At 37.3% G+C, this 5,290-nt stretch overlaps 1 pseudogene; it reads right to left on the bottom strand.

The window, feature by feature from the left end:
* Positions 1-1,319: 1,319 nt before the first annotated feature.
* LOC148844740 (uncharacterized) lies at positions 1,320-4,769 on the bottom strand (annotated as a pseudogene).
* Positions 4,770-5,290: the final 521 nt, after the last annotated feature.

A 5,290-nucleotide genomic window follows, 5' to 3' on the forward strand; every position in this document is an offset into this window, starting at 1 on the left:
AACCGAACTGTGGTTTTATTATTATATTTTTGAAACCAAAGCAATCCTTCAGTTTCTGTAAAATCCCAAACTGAAACCAATTGATTAACCAGTTGATCAGTTCGGTTTTTGACTGGTCCAATTCTTTGGCTTTTTTATAATATATATCATAAATAAATATATAAATATAACTATAATATATATATACCGATCAGTTCGATTAACTACAGTTTTTATTTGATTTTCTTGGTTTGGTTGGGTTTTTCAATTTTCGTTGAGCACCCGTAATATTGACATGTTCATACAATTGACTGATGCATTAAAGAACACATTATATGCATGTTGCTTATGACAGTTTGAATATAGCAACTATATGGTCAGCAGGCATGTAGTTTTAATTTTATTAAGCAAGTTGGGGTGTGAATATGTTGAGGTATCTCTGACATGATAAGATAATAAAAAAATGGAATATTGTTTATAAAATAGATTGATGATCTATGCTGCCCAAATACAATCATATAACAAGTATATGATAAACAGAATTTACACTTAGAATTGGAGTACTGGAAACGTATGTAACTTGCACCCAAAACATGTGGTAATACTGGTAGGAATTAATAGAGACTACAAAATTTACATCCTCATGTACAAAAGCTTTAAAGAAGTTTCATATGCACCTTACAGATAGATTCAAGTCAACTTGGTTACTAGGATCTTCCGAAACCTTCGTGAATTACAATGCAACCAGAGAAAAGGTGAGTGCATCCCCATAAGATGGTAGCTGACAAGTTGAATAACCAATGTAACTTTAGATATGCACTGTCATTGTCAAACTAAACCAGAGATTCATCATCATCATCATCATCTAAGTCTTGTCCCAGCTAAATGTGGTTGGCTATATCAGACCTATTTTGCCATTCCATTCTGTCCAGTGCCATATCCATTGCCCTGCTTAAATCATTTCTTACTACTTCCATCTAAGTCCTTTCCGGTTTGCCCCTAGCTCTTCTATCCCCTTCAACTTGTAACATATCACTGCTAGGAGTGCTGTAGATGGTCTTCTACAAAGCTGGAGATTATTATCGAGAATTTTAATTAGGTTAATATGTCCCCACAAAAAGCCAAGGTTGAGAAAATTTTAGTAGACTATGTGATATATAATAGAAAAAAAGACTAATGTCAAAACAATAACTAGCCTTGGAAGAAAAATCAAATAATCCAGAATGATATAATAGGAGGTGAAATGAAATTATACATAAGGTGTGGTATTTGGTGTCCTTCAAACATAGAGTTGAAGTTTAAAATAAAGGAAAATGGAATTGTACAGTACCTTGAAGATGTCAAGATTGATTAGGAAGCTGTGCAAATGTTCCTGTAATGGGAATGCAACCTCCAACCACCATTTGCTTATATACTGCATATGCAAGGTCAGGATTGCCAAGACATGCTATACCCCCAAATGAGGGCATTATATGTAAAGACATTAGGTTCAAGCCCCTTAAGTTGGAGTTCTTCATACATCTTTCCTTCTTCATCCACCATTCCAACCTTCCCAAGATGGAGTATCAAGGAGTTGTTGGTATAAAGGTCGGGATTGGTCCCTCCACTCTGCATCTCTTTAAACAGACAGATAGCCTACTCTGTTCTCTGTGATCTTCCAAGGCCATCAATTATTAGGTTGTAAGAAACCAAGTTAGGCACGAGGCCATTTAACTTTGTCTCCTCAAAGTAATGCAGGGAATCAGCCACTCTACCCACCATACAAAGGCAATCTACAAGAATAGTAACAGGACTTCAAATCTGCTCTGATGCCTTCTTTACCCATCCTACCAAACAACTTACAAGCAGTTAGCACATCACCCACCTTCCCGAAGCCATTTATAAGAATATTATAAATGGCACAGTAAGGCTTGCATCCATAGTCCACCATTTCCCCAAAGAACTGCTTTGCTTCCTCCACCCTCCCAGCCTTTGAAAGGCAATCTATAAGAGGACCATATGTACAAGGGCTTGGAACGGAATCTCCACTCATAAGATCATAGTACAAGTCTCTAGCCTTATCTAAACTCTTGGACTTAACAAAGCCAGATATAAGAATGTTGTAAGTTATGGTGTTTGGTTTGCGTTCCCTAGACAACATCTCTTCATGCAGCTCAAAAAGTTGATCAATCCTTCCAGACTTCCCAAGAGCATCGAGTAAAAGATTGTAGGTGAAAATATCAGGATTACAACCATCCTTCTTCATCTCTTCAAATAGCCCCCAAGCTATTTCAGTAAGATTGGCTTCAAGGAGTGCATCAATTAAAGCATTATATGATTCAAGGGTCGGTTGGATTCCATAGCCCATAGTAAATCTCTCAAATAGATGGTAAGCATCATGGACTTTCTTATGCTTGCACATAGACTTTATCACAGGGCATAGTATGGAGTCATTCTGGCACATCCTACTAGATAACTATTTTTCAGCAAATATAATGCATTGATCTATTTCAACTTCAATTAAGATCCCTTCCATTAGGACCTTCATAGAGGTTCTATTTGTATGTTCCTGGGGATGATTAAAGAAGTCCTCAGCAACCCTGAAAGCATCCTCAATCCGGTTAACCTTCACAACAACAGGACGAAGGGTGCACAAAGTTACCAAATCAGGAAACAATATTTTTCTCATCTGATTGAATATCCAAAATGCATCATTAACTCTATTTTCTTTAGCTAAACCATATATGATAGTGTTGTAAGTTGGAATATCCGGCACACAGTCCATTTCTGTCATTTTATAGAACATTTCCAAAGCCAAGTCAACCTCCCCATTCTTGTAAAGGCAATCTAGAAATGTATTGAATGTTACTGTGTTAGGAGGACAACCCACTTCTTTCATACTGCTAAATAAATCCATAGCCTTTTCCACTCTACCCTCTTTTCCTAGCCCAGCTAACAATGTATTGTAGGTCACAACTGTAGGAATAAACTTCACTTCCTTCATTCTATGAAACACTTTCCATGCCTCATCTATCTGACCAGCCTTGTAAAAGTGTATCTATTAAAGAATTGATCGTTATCTCATCAGGATCACATCCAATTTCCATCATCTCTGAGAGTAATTTGACGGCTTCATCTACTTTCCTTGCGTTATTGTAGCACTTCATCATCATATTATAGGTTATAGCATCTGGAAAAAGGCCACTGTTTTTAAGTCCATGAAAGATATTTTTTGCCTCGCCAAGGCTACCCAATTCTGCAAGGCTATATAGAGATGCATTGCAGGCAACAACATTAGGAACAATTCCCCTACTCTTCATCTTCTTAAAGGTACTAAGAGCTTTGTCAAGCTCCCTACTCTTTCATCTGGAAAAGAATGTATGTGTAAGCAGTTGGCTAAGGACCTTGAGATTCCATAAAATCGAGGAGTCCTAATGCTTCATTCAATCTATTAACTCTTAGAAGCCAACAAATCAAAGAATTATAAGTGTATAGCTTTGGTAAGATAACTTTCTTTCTCATAACATCCAATGTGGCAAATGCTTCATCAATCTTGTCTCCTTTGCATGATGCATCAACAAGTATTGTGAAGGTAACGACATCAGGAACATAACCATCAGCTTCCATTTCCCTCCAAAATTCTCTTATGGAGTCTAAATCTCCACAATCAGTGAACTTGTCCAACAAGGTGATGTATGCTACTCGATCAGGCTTATGACTATTGGATTTCATCTTCAAAAACAACTCCTTGGCTTTAGCAAGCCTCCCAGCATTACAAAGAGCATCAATTAAGACTATGTAAGTAACCACATCTGATCCGCATCCCTCCTCCATTCTCTTTAGCAGTCCATATGCTTCATCAATTTTTCCAGCACACCCAAGTACCCTAATATTGTGAAGGTGTATATATTCGGCCTCAATCCCAAACTTTCCATCTCTTTTAATAGACCCCTTACAGTTTCAGTGTCCTTTGTCTTCCTTACTGCTACCGTAAGTGCAGAGTAGGTCTTCAGACTAGGCCTAATTCCTTCCTATACCATCCTTCTATATACCACCAAAGCCTCCCTACGAAACCCAGATCGAAGAAGTAGATGAATCAACCCATTGTACGAGAAGGCATTAAAAAAAACCCAACTTTTCTCATTTGCTCAAGAGCGTAAGGAGCTTGCTGAATCCTTCCCCGTATATATAGAGCCTCGAAAATAGTTAAGTAGGTTTCCAAATTCCTCTTTATGATTTGTTTCTGCATTAAATCAAGCATAACAACCATCTCTTCCATCTTCCCATGGATTCTCAAGAATTCAAGCATATAATTGCAGGATTCAGTATTATGGACAAGATTTGGCTGTTGGGCAGTTTTGAAGAACACCAGAGCCTGATCAGGGTCAAACATGGTCTTGAGAACCTCGATAACCTTATCAGAAGAAAACCACTTCTCGGGTTTCTCCTTCACTCTCATCCCACAAGATGCTCCCATAACAAAAACACAAAAGCTCACTTTATTTTTCCTGTGTTTCTTCCAATTCCCGATAAAACCGCATTTTAAAACCTTCAAATTTCCAGTTTTTCTCCTTCCAATGGAGGCACAATGGTTTAAGACAGTTGGCTTACTCTCAGTCTGACCAGTACACCTTAAATTACCATCAGAAATCCTCACATAACAGAGTTCCATCACACCCGCAAGAATTTCTGAGGAAAGAAAGAGAATAAATATACGAGGAGAAATCAAAGATGGACGGGCATATGCATGGTTGTTGTTCTCTGAGTCACTACAATGAATCAAGAGAAAGGCTTTTGTTTACCTATCTGTTATGCACCGATAGAAAAGCAAACGGAGAAGAAGCCAAAGTGTTTTTTGTCCGATAAACACCGATAATGGCCATAATCGGCGTTCGGTAAATATTTGAGTTTGCCGGGTTTATCTATTTAGTCGGGGGCACATTTGCATTTGTATGGTTATCCTCGATTCATCGGGTTGTGGTAAATTACAATAACCACCCCTGAGGGAGCTTAACCCTAAATCTTAGGGGGCGTTTTTTTTTTAGATTTTGAAAGGGGGGATTGGAGAAAGTTGGTTAATATGATTTTGGTTCTCATTGACAAAAAAAATTCATGTTCTATTTTTGAGATTTATGTGAAAAAATAATTTTCTCACTTAGTAGGAAAGTTGTCGATACTTGAACAACAAAAATGCCCCTTTTAATAATGAATTTGTATGGTTAAAACAGTCATTGTATTATTTGCCTAGAAAATAAAAGAACATGAATAAATAAGGTAGGTTTCATAAATCTGAAATCTAAAAAGTTAAAAAGATATTATTTGTATTTGATCC

This window comes from Nelumbo lutea, chromosome 7, assembly GCF_056320005.1.
Source record: "Nelumbo lutea isolate HS-2025 chromosome 7, American lotus-T2T, whole genome shotgun sequence".
Lineage (NCBI taxonomy): Eukaryota > Viridiplantae > Streptophyta > Magnoliopsida > Proteales > Nelumbonaceae > Nelumbo > Nelumbo lutea.